Genomic DNA, 15,941 nt, shown 5'->3' with positions numbered 1-15,941 from the left:
TGGCTTTCGATACCATCGACCATGGTATCTTGCTGCGGCGTCTCAGGGGATTGGGAGTGGGAGGCACAGTTTTCCAGTGGTTCTCCTACTATCTCCTGGGACGCTCGCAGTCGGTGTTGGCAGGGGGGCAGAGGTCGACCCCTAGGACTCTCACTTGTGGAGTTCCTCAGGGATCGGTCCTCTCGCCCCTCCTGTTCAACATCTATATGAAACCGCTGGGTGAGATCATTCGTGGTTTTGGAGTTGGGTATCATCAATATGCCGATGATACCCAACTTTTTATTTCGACCCCAAACCACCCCAGTGATGCCCTCTCTGTGATGTCCCGTTGCCTGGAGGCGGTTCGGGTCTGGATGAGGAGGAACAGACTTCAGCTCAACCCTGACAGGACTGAGTGGCTGTACATTCCAGCATCCCGGGACATTCAAAATGTTCCATCTCTTTCTATGGGGGGTGAGCTCTTACCCCCCGTGGATAGGGCTCGCAACTTGGGAGTCCTCCTAGATTCACGGCTTACCCTGGAAGATCATATAGTGGCCGTCACTAGGGGGGCTTTCGCCCAGGTTCGCCTGGTGCGCCAGTTGCGACCCTATCTGAACCGGGATGCCCTGTGTACGGTCACTCATGCGCTCGTGACCTCTCGCCTTGACTACTGTAATGCTCTCTACATGGGGCTTCCCTTGAAGACAACTCGGAGGCTCCAACTGGTACAGAATGCGGCCGCGAGAGTTGTCTTGGGAGTTTCCCGGTACTCCCATGTTACACCTTTGCTCCGCGAGCTGCATTGGTTACCAGTTGTCTTTCGGGTGAGGTTCAAGGTTTTGGTTACGATCTTTAAGTCCTTACATGGCATGGGTCCGGGATACCTCAGGGACCACCTGCTGCCGGCATCAACTCCCCTCCGCCCTGTGCATTCCCACAGAGAGGGCCTCCTCAGGGTGCCGCCAGTCAAGGAATGCCGACTGGTGGCCCCCAGGGGGAGGGCCTTCTCTGTGGGTGCTCCGGCATTATGGAACCAACTGCCGGTGGAGCTCCGGACGGCATCAGACCTCCGAACTTTCCGTCGTGGCCTGAAGACCCACCTATTTGAAATGGCTGGTCTGGCCTGACGGGGGATTATGGGTTTTAATTTGTCATTTTAGATTTGTATTACTGTTTTTAACTGGGCATGGGTTTAATCTTTTTTAATTTTTGTATTGTCTTTTTTATATATGCCCTGTGAACCGCCCTGAGTCCCTACCAAGGAGAAGGGCGGTATACAAATTAAATAAAACTTGAAACTTGAAACAACAGCTGCCACCATTCGGGCTCTCAGGGGAATCTTTGCAACACACGGCCTCCCCGATGTTTTAATCTCTGACAACGGCCCTCAATTTACCTCTCGTGAATTTCAGATCTTCATGAGGAACAACTATATTAGGCATGCCACGTTGGCCCCCTTCCACCCTTCGTCCAACAGACTTGCAGAGGTTATGGTGAGGGCCACCAAAGATGCCCTCCAGAAGATCATCGCGGGAGATTGGCACCGACGCCTGGCACAGTTCCTCCTGGCTCGCCATGCTACACCCTGCTCCACCACCGGGAAATCTCCTGTGGAACTGCGATGGGGTCGCCGACTGGTGACAAGGCTGGACAGACTTCACCCTGACAGACCAGCGGCCGAAATAGTCACCAATGCCCATCCAAGAACATTCACCCATGGACAAAATGTCTGGACTAGGGACTATGGGGGGAAAGATAAATGGATACAAGGAGTCATCCTGGATGAAACTGGCCCCTTATCCTACATGGTGGACATCGGGAAGGGACTTGTCCTCCGCAGAAATGCAGACCAGCTCCGGTCTAGGTCACTTCCAAACCTTCCCCTGTGCCCACCGCCCGAGGATCCCGAACCGTTCAGCAGCAATGCCCCAAGCGAACCGCAATCACCCCTGGACATACAACCCCCACCTTTGCCACCCCCAGAAGTAACACCAATGGTACCGTGCACCGAAGAGGAGGGGCCCCTCCTCTGGTGCTCCAGCAGGACCAGACAGCCCCCCGCCTACCTCACGGACTTTGAATGGGCAGGAAGCACACTGACGTCCAACTGCCCCATTAAAAATGTTTGTTCTGACAGTTCAGTTAAAAGTATTGTTAAGGGTCTCAAATCAGGGGGGGAAGGGGTGTTACATACCGATACTCAGGGTTAACCTCAAAGCCATCAGACCCAACTGGGGAATCCCTAACGCAGCAGCCGTTGACAGCTGTCAAAAGGCTGCCGGAAGAAGTCACGCATGCACACGAGCCAGCAGGCAGCCATTGACAGTGACAGCTGTCAAAAGGGCTGCCGGGAGCATTTACGCATGCACCAGGACTGATCCAGCTGACAACCGGCGAGCTGTCAGAACGCCGGTTTCCAAACAGGTCCACCAGCCAGCCGGCCAGTCAGCTGGTGGATTCCCCAACTAGCCGATCAAGCGCAGCCACCCAGGAGCTGTCAAGCTGCCGGTAGGTCATTGGTCGCCGCCCTAGCGGTGGGAGAATACGGTTCCCTGATTGGTTAAAATGTTTGACAGTTCTCTATATAAAGAGGGTTTTCTCTGCTTGTCAGCTGTCTGGAGCTGAAGCTAAATAAACGTCTGAAACCCAGCCTGCCGCCTCCCTCTCATCATTCTCCAAACTATCCACACCTATTCCTCATTCTCAAGAAATTTCTCCTTAGTTCTAGGTCAGGATCTCTCTTTGATCATTTTCCACCTGTTATTTCTTGTCCTGCCCTCAGCTGCTTTGGAGAATGCATCAATCCCCTTCTGCAAATATATAAGGACTGCTACAGTTCCCTGCCTTTGTGCTGTCTGGCTCAAGTGAACTACAGACCTCAATATAGGAGTTACTCTGCAAAGCTGTCAAAAAAGCCAAACAATGGCATTAGAAGATCTTCCCTAGCTTCATTCTTCTTTTTTATACATATTTTATTAATTTTCTAACTTTACAATCATGAGTACTTAATAAGCAATGTGTTGTCTGGGTCCATTGGTAATTCAGTGGTATGTATTAACTTTCTCAGTCTAGTTCCAATACTACAACATCCATTGCTTCCTTGGTCCTCTCTTCTTCCGGTGGTATGCACTTTTCCACACTGGGCAAATACAGTTCTTCTTACTGTTAATATGTCTACAATTATAGACATCTTCATCACACTTTTCTGGTATTATACATAATATCGATAGTGTCAGTTTATAATATCTTTTCTAGCCAGCATTCGCACTTAAAATCCATTTGTTCAATATCCTATTTTTCCCGCTTTTTTAAAATTTTAATTTTCCATCAATGTTCAAAATATCTCTATCACTTATAAATTTCCATAATAAATTATATTTGGGTAACCAAAAGCTTATTCAAACCCTTTTAGAATTTTCCTATTTCCGTTCTCATAACAAAGTATAATCCTATCCCAATTATAATAATACTTTTATTTCTAACAGTTATCTATTTTCTTAACCATATTCAAACATCTGTTTAATAGTATAATATCCCATCTAATAGGTCAAAACCTCTATTTTCTTCAGTCCTGCTCTAGCTTTCTACCTTTGCCAAATATATTGTTTTCTTTTCATTTCTTCTTTGTCAATATTCAGCATTTTTCCTAATAGCTTTTTCATCCATTTGATCAGCCCTTCTTCCTTATTCTGAAATGTGTTCTGAGATCATGACAAGTAAGGTATATTTTCCATTTCCGGTGTTATCACTGCATCTTCTAATTTTTCATTTGTCTGTATCTGTCTGATAATTCCTTTCTTTAGGTCCTCCATCTTTGGGTCTGATTCTTCTAATTTTCCTTCTGTTTTCTGGGTTACTAGTTCCGTCTTTGTAATCATTGTCTGATTTGTAAGTTTAGGTTAGAAAGTTGTTCTTTTATTTGCGTTATTTTTAATCTCATCATGAAATAAAACAATTGTCTCTTGGACTGATTTCAACATAGAAAGAATTTCTGAGATTCATTATTTTCTTGTTGGTATATCAAGCTGGGGGCTTTGGAGACAAATGTTAAAGATGGTTTTTTACCATTTGAGGCTAAGTATGGAACATTTTGTTTTTGTATGTAGTCTTTATAGTCCAATAGGGTCCCCAACATAGATATGCAGCCCAATGGGGGTTTTTTTCCCTTTTCCCAGCTGCAGTCTGCAAAAGTGAAAGTTTCCAGTAACAACAAAGAATCTTATCTAAGTCCAGGCTTCAAGCCAAGTTTCCTTTAAGCATAATAAATTGTAGTGTTGTGATTTGCCACTGTATAGTTGACACCATCTTTCCAGCTTTCCAAATCCAAGCCTATTTTACAGACTTTCAAATATTTTTTCTAAAAAAAAGTCTCAAAGGTACTTTTAGTCCCCAAATTTCAAAGCTATATATCTATATTAATTCCAAATTGATCTTGTAGTTTTCTCTATTTTCCCCCAAAGCAATTAATTTGCCGCTTTTCTTTTCCTGAGGGAGTGGGGCAAAAACGTCTCTTCCCTCTCTCATCAGGGAGGATTCTTTGCTTTGGGCATTCTTTTTTCCTGGAAAGTAGTATTAAGTCATAAAAATAGGATAAACTCTCACCCAGTTCTATCCGCATTGCTCAAAAATTGCCAGTTAATGCTTATCTTTGGTCATCAGCAGCTTCTGACTGGCCACACAAAAGTAGCTAGTCTTTCCCCTACCGGTTTGGAGGCTTTCTTGGATCCAGCGGAAGGGCTGCCACCCCTCCATGATCAATGAGGATCCCCTCCTTCATCACCTCTCCAGGGCAACTTTTGACCCTTTTTAGGGTCCCCAGTGGGGTGAAATTGAACATGGAAGACGGACCCCCATCTTTCTGCATCTGTCATGCTGTAATGCCTAACTGGAAGTCCCTTCCATAGCTTCATTGTTCTGTGAATTTCCACCTAAACATCCACTCATCAGGCTCTTCAGAAGCTCCGTTCTCAGTCCCTCCCTTTTCCTTCTGTTCAAACAACTTCCCTTCCTTTCCAATTCCCCCTTTTTAAAAATCTGCCTTGGAATCACACTGTTAATGTGGCCCTAAGTCTCCTCAGAAGGTCTGTCAATTAAATGCTGCAGTATTGATCGAACTTGGCTGATCTTCAAAAGGCTATGAAGGAGTAGACTTGGTTAGTATCTGGACTTGGCCAAAAGTAGACTTGATCGGTGCCAGCCCTAGATTTTCCACCAGGAAAACATTGTGCCAGAAAATACATTGATTTAACAGTGAAGTCTGGGAGAAACAAGTTCAGCTTGAAAACAACACTACCTTATATTTAAAGTATCTTGGTGACACCTGGTGAAAAAACCACAAATGTTACAGAACTGACAGATAAAAATGAAATACAGGTAGTCCTTGACTTAAGATCACAATTGAGCCCAAAATTTACGATGCTAAGTGAGACATTTGTAAAGTGAATTTTGCCCCATTGTATGATCTTTCTTGCCACAGTTGTTAAGTAAAATCACTGCAGTTGTTAAGTTAGTAACACGGTTGTTAAGTGAATCTGGCTTCCCCACTGACTTTTCCTTGTTAAAAGGTAAAGGTTCCCCCACACATGCGTGCTAGTTGTTTCCAACTCTAGGGGCCAGTGCTCATCTCTGTTTCAAAGCCGAAGAGCCAGTGCTTGTCCGAGGACGTCTCCGTGGTCATGTGGCCGGCATGACTAGATGCCAAAGGCGCACAGAACGCTGTTACCTTCCCACCGTAGTGGTCCCTATTTTTCTACTTGCATTTTTACGTGCTTTCGAACTGCTAGGTTGGCAGAAGCTGGGACGAGTAACAGGTGCTCACTCTGTTACACGGCACTCGGGATTCGACCTGCCAAACTGCCGACCTTCTGATCAACAAGCTCAGCATCCTAACCCACTGAGCCACTGCATCCCTTTTTTCCTTGTTAGAAGGTCACAAAAGGTGATCATGTGATCCTGGGACACTGCAACCATCAGAAATATGAGTCAGTTGTCAAGCATCCAAATTTTGATCAAGCGTCCGTGGAGATGCTGCAGTGTGAAAAACTGTCATAGGTCATTTTTTTTCAATGCCGTTGTAACTTCAAACAGTCACTAAATGAACTGTCGCAAGTTGAGGACTACCTTTATTCCCACCTTTCCACCTATAGAATCAGGGGCTGAAAGGGACCTCAGAGGTCTTTCATTCTGGATGAGAACCCTCTGCTCATCCAGAATGAAAGAATCTTTAAAAACCAGTGCCTTGGGCCCAAACCAGGCAACTACTCAATGTAAATCCAATCGTAACTTCTTTATTATTATTATTATTAAAAAGTTTTACAATACATTTTTAAATACAAAAAACTCCCTCCTCCCCCTCCCCTCTCCCCAACCCTCCCCTCCCCCCTCCCCGACTTCCCAGAGCTGAATACAGGGTATAGTGATACAAACATAAGCTAAAATATGCTAACAACAAAAGTAAAACATTAAATTCTATCGCACTTTAACTCTCCATAGTCATAATATTAATGAAATAACAAATAACTAATTATACATCATAAAAATCCACTACTTATTCAAATGCTAAATGAAACTTTTTAGTCCCATATTTATTCTGAATATATTCAATCCATTCCACAATATATCTCTGTTGCGATTGGTCTTTTGGCATCTAATCTCATATTATTTTGGCTAAGTTCTTCCACTTTCTCATCCAAGTGTTCAATACAAACAGCCATTCCTTGAAATGCAAGCAAAATGTCTGCCCTTATTTCTGTATTCTTCTCAATAAGCTCAGCTAATTGCTGAGATTGTTTTTTCAAAGCTTCTTGCAAAACATCCTGCAGATCTTTTATTGTTAAAGCTGGTGCGGGTGCGGGTGCCGGAGGAGGGGGCATTAGAGCCTGTAATGAAGATTGCTGAACTGGCGAAGCCCCCGCACTTCTAGGAACTTTAGTTGACTTGGTAGCCATTTTCATTTTTGTTCCACAAATATGTTTTTCACTCAGCCGTGACAATTTGGAGCAGTTCAGTCTCACAGAGCAACTGTAGTATGATTTGCCAAGGAATCACTCTGTAACATATCAAACTGCTTCCTTATACTTTGAAATATGTGATTTATGATCCTGGTTAGAGAGGAAATATATAAAATTAAATAAAGCATTGGAGAGGCTTAGAAAATGCTATTTAGATGTAAGGGTTTTATTGTTCCCTTGCCCAAGAGGAAATATAGCAAAACTCCTACAACTGACTTGAGGAGGCTTAAGTTAAAAGGTGAAGACTGATAAACTGAAAAGCTTTCAGTCCATTTTCAGCCTGAGTGCCTGAGAAGGGACAATTGGTCATTTTTGCATCCAAATAGAAGTCCCAGGACGTTACAAAGGTGCTCTGGCTTATCCAACTCAAAAAAGATCACCCTTTACTCCTTCCAGATGCTGATGCAAAGGAGATGGCCTATAATGGTCCTTCCTTCTGGCGTTTTAACATGTCTTATCTCCCTTCTGTGTGTTCTCTGGTGAAGATGAAACAAACTAAGAAGCTTCATACTCAAAGATTCCCTAAAGCAGAGGTGTCCAACCTTAGCAACTTTAAGATCTGTGGACTTTAACTCTCAGAATTCCCCAGCTGGACAATTCTGGGAGTTGGTCCATAAGTCTCAAAGTTGGCAAGGTTGGACATCTCTGTTGTAGGGGTGGGACTTGGCAATAACTTTCACAGGACTAAAGGAGACACACACCTAGTGTTAATCTGGAGGACTCTTGACAATCTGAATGCAAGTAGCTAGTGTCCTTGAGGAAAAGGCCTTACTTGGGACTGTTTGCTAGGAGCCATTGAACCATAAACAGCTTCAGGTTACAGTACATCAGGCTTCAGATGACTTATTGATGATAGTCGAGAATCTTGGCCTTTAAACCATCTCTGTGTTTAGCCTTGGATAAACTGTCTTGATTGTAGCTTGAGTTGATCTTTTGCCTCCCTTGTGACTTTATTACACTAAACAGTTGAGTTTTTGCAAGTTAGTTGCCACCACAGAGACAGGAAGCAATTTGCCCCCAGTTCCTCCCACCAGGAGACACTGAAGCCATAAATCATGGTTAGGAACCATACCGGCTATGTTTTCCCTCTACACTAAGCTAAAAGCAGCCACATTCGCTCCTGTGGAACAAATTGAGCGCACATAAGAACCACCTTTTCCTTGCTCAATTTCTGAACTTGTAGTCCATCCTATCACCTTGAGGATAAGCCCTGCCTGGGTCAATGAGTCTCTGAAACTTCCATAGCTCTCTTTCAGGTAGTTGTTGCCAAAAGCTTGTCAGATAGATGGCACTGAAAAGGTCATTATTTCAGTTTCTTTGTGACAGCACATCACAACCTCTCTCCCTGAGCATTAAAGCCTTTGGAAAAATATTTCTGTTGTCTTTCAAGAAAGGTTGTCATTTCCTACAATTGCTTCTATCACAAAGATTAGCTTTAAAATCTTCTGAACCTTGTTGAACCTGCCAAATCTTATTACATTAGATTAGAAGCAGCCTTCATCAAAAGGGAATGGAGAAATTTATCTTGCCTCTTTCTCTCTTTTCTAACTATTTCATGATTTCTGAAAACATTAGGAAATTGCAACATCATGTTCCCTGTGCAAAGTAGAACATGCTGTGGTTGTCCTATATTTTTCATTACACTTGCATAAGTAATCAATGCAGCGTACATGGAGCGTACCAGTGTAAGGATAGATATGGTAGCCTTAATCCAAAGTTACCAAGAGTAATAACATACTTGCTAACTCTCTAGCCCAGTTCTACCCACAATTCATACTTTTCTACAAACCTAGATAGTTTCGACCCCAATGCAAATTGTGTCTTCCTGTTTGCTGAAGAGAGGAGGCAATTAATTTGCTCCCCAGTTCTTCTCCCCTTTTGGTTAAAATCTCAGCTAGAGAAGTTCTGGCTGACTAATTCTTCCCCAACTATTAAGCCTGAGATTCTAAAATGAAAGCATCTTGCATCCCAAAAATCCTTGTTAAAGCCTCAAACAATCACATGCAACCATAGGCTTCCACAAACTCCAGTTGCAAATGACAATTTAGTCCAGCCTCCCATTTCTTCCTCAGAATGCTATATACAGCCCAGATGTTACATTATGTCATGCTCCCATATATGAAGTTTTACAGGATTTCTACTTTCCATTCCCAACCCTCAGATGAGGAGAAAAGTCTGTTTTTTACAAGTATATTTTATTTATTTATATTTATTGACTGCCTAACTCAAGGCTTTCAAGCAGAGATTGGGCAAACATTTGCCTGAAATGGTACAGGGTTTCCTGCTTGAGCAGGTGGTTGGACTAGAAGACCTCCAAGGTCCCTTCCAACTGTCATGTTATTGTTATCTAAACATAATTGAGAGCTCCTCAAACAGAGGACTTCTGAATACAATTTATTTTTGGTTGAGACCAAATCCTAGGAGGGCTTTTGGCTTCAAGTAATGGTACCAGTAAAGCCAGATCATAAGTGCAAACATTATATTATATTTCCCCAAAGGAATAATGGAGAAAATCTTAAAAGGCAGAAACTTCTTCCTCTCCCCCAGCCAGAAACTCAGCAGGCCAGATCTGTAGAAATGCAGATTTGATAATCCCATTTAGAAAGACTGGTGCCAGGAAGCTTGGAGCTGATGGAATTAGAAAGACAAAGACCCCAAAGAATCTACATCCCCCACCCAAAGCCTAAAGACATGACCTTTAGGAGGATTAACCCACCACCATCATAATACCAAAAGGACAGGCTCAAAAGCTCAGGTCAAACTTCATGCCACAGGAACAGGAACAACTCCAAACACAAAAGCCCAAGAAGGTATAAAAACCCACCACTCCCAGCTCCATGTGGTCAGCTGCTCCAGAGCCACATTTTTGTCTGGTTCTGCAACTCTACACTAGAACCTTTTTTCTAAAGCAGTCTCCATTTTGTTTATTCCTGGCTTGGACTGGACCCTGATTTTTCTTTCAACAACAGTAATGATGTCCTGATTGTATTCAGGTTATTCCTCTTCCAATACTGTATGGCTGAGGCAGGCTCCTCCGTCCATCTCTCTTGGTTGCCTAGATTTATTAACACAGCTTTGGAAGACCTGTCCAAACCCATTTCCCTGGCCTCCTCCAGACTCTCTTTATATACCTACTAAGGAACTGTCAAGGCCAAAGCCATAAAAGCAGCATTAGATCTGAAACAGATTCATTTAGCACAGTTGCATCGGCATTGATTTAAAATCTGAGTCCATTAAAAGACCTGAAGTCTAAGCCTGTTCCTGCTATGAGGGTGGTGTCTATATAGGATGCAGGAGGGGAGAAACACATCTTGGAAATTAATTCCTCTCTTTCCGCTGACAGATGGTCAGGTCCTCAAATGTTTCATGAAGTTGACGGGCACCGCTTGCCAAACAGCTATTTCCAATTAGTCTCCAAGTGAGCTGTTGGCTGGGAGGTACTTCTTCATAACTCAGTCAGGAAGATCCTTGGCTGAAGTTGGCAGGGATCAACGTGGGAAAACAGACAGCAAAAGAAGTAGAAGCTGGGATTTGTTTGCCAAAGTTCGTCAGCAATTCTCATTGGGTCTCTTAGGTTTTCTTTGCTGTTCATCATTAATGCAAAATTGGAAGTGGGATCTGGGAGAAAAATAATATCCCAAAATGGAATGGCCTATCTTCTGAATGCATTAAAAGAGGATTAGGAGTGATATGATACCTAACTTCCAGTATTGAGGGGTGGGTGGGGTCACAAAGAAGAGATGATTGACCTATTCTCAAAAGAAGCTGAGGATAGGACAAGATGGTGGGGAATGTAAGCAAGATGGCGGACGTGCAGGCGGTCGTGCTAGGCTGAGTTCTGTAAGTCTGTAAAAGAGGCATCCTAGGAGCCCCTCAGGGGTGTTTTACACCCTCTGGGTTGGGGTGAAGGGTTTCGGCAGTGATCTAGGCAGCCGGATAAAGCTTTTTTGCTGCCTACTAACCTGGTCGGCGTTCCTGGTCGGCGTTCCTGGTCGGCGTTCCGCTGAGCTGTTCACCTGCTGCTAGCCGGGCTGGATTTTCGCGGCGTTTCTCCGCAGCATCGGGCAACCTCCGAGCTTTCTTCGGCGGCGTTTGGCGTTATCGGCGGCCGCCAGCGGTGTTCTTACTGGCGACGGAGCTGGCGTCTTTGGATGGCTCCCGACTGTTGCTGACCTCGCCGGAGACATTTACGAACTGTTTGGGCCGTTTTTCGACCACCTCGGCTCTGCTCCTAATTTTGTCGGTGACGGTGCTTCGGCCCGTTTCAATGGTGGCGGCGGCGGCGGCATTGCTCTTGGGCCGTTCTGGGCCGCCTGGTCATCGACTGCTGTGGTCTGGCCTGCTTTGTCTGGATTGCTTGTCCCGCGGCCGCCTGGACCTTTCCGGCCCGCTTTACATCGGCGGCGGCGATGGCCTCTTCGGGACCGTCTGTGGCTTCGGCGGCGCCCTGGTGGCAGTGGTGATGGCGGCGGCATCTGTAGCGGCGCCCTGGCAATGGCAGCGGCCCCGATGGCTCAGCGGGGGTGTTGCCCGACCTGCCTTCTCCTCTGGCTGTCCCGCATGCTCCAGATGGTCTGGCACCCCCACTGTTCCTGATGGCCCCGAAGGTTCCTGGGTTAGCCGGTTAACCCTGGTGGAGCCCAGTGGAGCCCAGTGGATCCTGGTTATTCCGGAGGATCCTGGAAGATCTACGTCCTCCAAGGCACCTGTTGTGACCTGGTTGGGGCTGCTGGATTTTGTGAGGACGCCGGGGAAATCAGTAGACTTGGGGGGATCAGACTTCATTGATCACACTCTGGAAGGCCCCAATGACTATAGAACTGAGGGCCCATGGAGTTGTGGTCAGGTACAACCCCCTGGAATGGCGGAGCAGCGGGGGACCTCGCAGTTAGCTGACCAGACTATGATGGCTTGCCCTTCACATACCATCCCCAAAGGACTCAGAGGACCCTGGATATTAGCCACCATGAGAGGGTGGCTTGAACTTACATCTGCTGCCCCTAGAGATGAGAGCTCTATGGGGCATGCTATATCCGGCATGGTTGTTCCAGACCACCATCTCCCCCCCCCGGGAATTGGCTCTGCGGCCGTTGTGAGAGGACGGTGGTCAGCCTGCCCAGAGGGTTTACCCAGCTGAGTGGCAGCGGCTGGGCGGAGGTCTGGGACACCTATTTATCCTCTGTTAGATCCTCCTTACTGACTGATTATCATCTATGGACAGCCTTTTACCTGGACTACCCCTCATGCCTCTTCTTAAATACTCCTGCACGGACTTGCTCGCCCTCAGGGGTGCTCCCCCTTCCTGGGTGCGACCCGCCTTTCTAGCCGCTTATGATCTCGAGGAAGGGCCCATTTATTGGGACCCAGAGAGATGGCTGGGCACGGGTAGGGGCCTTCGACAGAAACCTAACAAGAGGCCCCTGGTTAGCTTTCTTTCTAAATTTTTTAGTGGGTTAGGGAGGGGGGAGGGTACTCTTTTTGGTTGTTTGGACAAGGGGGGCAGTCCAACAACCTCTGTTCAGACCAGTGCCAAGGTAGATCGCTGGGGGGAGGAGCGGGGGTCGGTTGCTTCTGGGGCCCCAGGGCTGGTCGTGGGAATACCTATTCCCACGACATTAGGGAATGGCAGCAGGTGTAGGAGCAGAGGGCCGTATCGATCTCAGGGAAGGCCTCTCCACTGCCTACAAGTGGTGAGGCACTCCGACCCTCTGGCTCCGCCCCAAGGTCCCGGGAGTGAGGATGTGCAGCCTCCTGAGCTCCGGCTGGTGTATTTAAATGCCAGGTCTGTCGCGAATAAAGCTCCTCTCGTCCGTGACCTGGTCGAGGGTGAGCAGGCGGACCTGGCTTGCATCACGGAGACTTGGTTGGGCCCAGAGGGTGGGATTCCTCTGGTTGACCTTTGCCCACCAGGTTTCCGGGTGCTACACCGGCCTCGGGCTCAGGGTAGGGGTGGGGGTGTGGCTGTTGTCATGAGGGAGACTTTGTGTCCGCGTCGGAGACGGGGCCTAGAGAGCAGTTGGAGATCCAGCCGATCCGAATCCGACCGATTGCGACTAAGAACCTATACTAGGTCTTATCTCGCTGCGATAAGGGAGGCGAGGTCTAACCACTTCGCCACCCTTATCGCATCCGCAGATAATCGCCCGGCCGCCCTGTTTAGGGTGACTCGCTCCCTCCTGAATCAGGAGGTGAGGGAGGAACCCTTGCAGGGTCGTGCCAAGGAGTTTAACCAGCATCTGTCGGACAAAATCGCTCGGATTCGGACCGGTCTGGACTCTGACTGGGCAGAGTCTGTCGAGCAGGACACGGGCGGTCCTGTCGATATCACCTGGGAGGAGTTTGATTCTGTGACTCCAGAGGAAGTGGACAGGATCATGGGGAGGCTAAGCACCACCACATGTTTATTGGACCCGTGCCCTTCCTGGCTGGTCTATGCAGCCCGGGAGAGGACACGCAGCTGGTTCCAGGCAGTTATATCGGCTTCTCTGAGCGAGGGCTTCTCTGAAAGAGGCGGTGGTGAGGCCTCTCCTCAAGAAGCCTGCCTTGGACCCAGCTGTATTGAACAACTTTCGTCCTGTCTCCAACCTTTGCTCTCTTGCGAAGGTTGTTGAGAGTGTGGTGGCACATCAGCTCCCTCTGGTCCTGGATGAAGCAGATTATCTAGACCCGTACCAATCGGGTTTCAGGCCCGGGTACAGCACGGAGACGGCATTGGTCGCGCTGGTGAATGATCTCTGGAGGGCTCGGGACAGGGGGCATTCCTCTGTTCTGGTCCTATTAGACCTCTCAGCGGCTTTCGATACCATCGACCATGGTATCTTGCTGCGGCGTCTCAGGGGATTGGGAGTGGGAGGCACGGTTTTACAGTGGTTCTCCTCCTATCTCCAGGGAAGCTCGCAGTCGGTGTTGGCAGGGGGGGCAGAGGTCGACCGCGAGGTCTCTCATTTGTGGAGTTCCTCAGGGGTCGGTCCTCTCGCCTCTCCTGTTCAACATCTATATGAAACCGCTGGGTGAGATCATTTGTGGTTTTGGAGTTGGGTATCATCAGTATGCTGATGATACCCAGCTTTTCCTTTCGACCCCAAACCACCCCAGTGATGCCCTCAACGTGATGTCCCGTTGCCTGGAGGCGGTTCGGGTCTGGATGGGGAGGAACAGACTTCAACTCAACCCCGACAAGACTGAGTGGCTTTGCATACCTTCATCCCGGGTTTATTCGGACATTCCACCTCTCGCTATGGGGGGCGAACTATTACCCCCCGTAGATAGGGCTCGCAACTTGGGAGTCCTCCTAGATTCACGGCTCACCCTGGAAGACCACATAGGAGCTGTGACTAGGGGGGCTTTCGCCCAGGTTCGCCTGGTGCGCCAGTTGCGGCCCTATCTAAGCCGGGATGATCTATGCACGGTCACTCATGCGCTCATGACCTCTTGACTAGACTACTGCAACGCTTTCTGCCCTTGAAGACCACCCGGAAGCTCCAACTGGTACAGAATGCAGCTGCGAGAGTTGTGTTGGGAGTCTCCCGATACTCCCACGTTACACAGCTGCTCCGCGAGCTGCATTGGTTACCGGTTGCCTTCTGGGTGAGATTCAAGGTACTAGTAATGGTATTCAAAGCCCTAGATGGCAGGGGTCCGGAGTACCTGAGGGAACACCTGCTGCCGACTTCCCTCCGCCCTGTGCATTCCCACAGAGAGGGCCTCCTCAGGGTGCCACTGGTCAGAGAATGTCGACTGGTGGCCACCAGGGGGAGATCCTTCTCTGTGGGCACCCCGGAGCTATGGAATCAGCTACCGGTTGAGCTCCGGACGGCGCCCGACCTTCGCTCCTTTCGCCGCGAGCTAAAAACATACTTTTTTGAACAAGCTGGCCTGGCCTGATGAAGGGATTGGGGGGGGGGGTTGTTATGGTTATTTTATTGGGTTTTAAAGATGTATTTTAGTATGTGGGCATTTATTTAATCTTGTTTTAACTTTTGTAATCTGTATTTTTATTCTTGCCCTGTTCACCACCCTGAGTCCTTCGGGAGAAGGGCGGTATAGAAATAGTATTAAATAAATAAATAAATAAATAAGATGTAATGGGTGGAAGATCATTAAAGAGAGATCTAACCTAGATTTAAAGAGAAATTTCCTGACAGTGAGAACAATTAATCATTGGTTCCAGAACTTTGCAGGAGGGCTGGACTAGAAGACCTTCAAGGCCCTTTCCAACTCTATTATTCTATATTCTGTCTTCTGTGTTCTATTAGCTATGGCTATCAGCCTTCTTTCAGGGCAATATTTTTGTTGTTCTCCCACCCTCCCTGTTTATTAGCCTCAGTCAGCATTCTAGCTAATTAAGCATGTTCAATAAACATTGGACAGTTTTGAGTTCCCTATTTTAGGTTTTAGACAGCAGGTTTGCTGGAACGGTTAAAGCACCAGACTAGAAACTAAGAGACCCTGAGTTTTAGTTCCACCTAAGGCACAAAGCCAGCTGAGGGACCTTGAGCCAAACACTCCCAGCCCAAGAAGAAGGAGGCAGCGGTGAACCACTTCCAAAAACTTGCCAAATCAACTGCAGCACCTAGTCCAGCAAATCAGGTCAACAAGTTTATTGTTAGGAAGAGACCCCTGATCTGTTTTTTTAGCAAAAAAATTTAAGGGGTTAAGGGGGAGGGCCAGGATTGATCGCGCAGGGGGGGAGTGGGGGTCGGTTGTCTCCTGAGCTCTGGAGCGGGTTGTGGGACTACCTATTCCCACGACGTTAGGGAATGGCAGCAGGTGTACGAACAGAGGGCCATATCGATATCCGGGAGGGCATCCCCGCTATTTACAAGCGGTGAGGCGCTCCGACCCTCTGTTTTCGCCCCGAGGTCCCGGGAGCGAGGATGTGCAGCCACCTGAGCTCCGGCTGTTGTACTTGAACGCCAGGTCCGTTGTTAATAAGGCTCCTCTTGTCCG

The sequence above is a fragment of the Vipera ursinii genome, assembly GCF_947247035.1.
Source record: "Vipera ursinii genome assembly, chromosome: 13".
Taxonomy (NCBI): domain Eukaryota; kingdom Metazoa; phylum Chordata; class Lepidosauria; order Squamata; family Viperidae; genus Vipera; species Vipera ursinii.
This window is presented reverse-complemented; position numbering follows the sequence as displayed.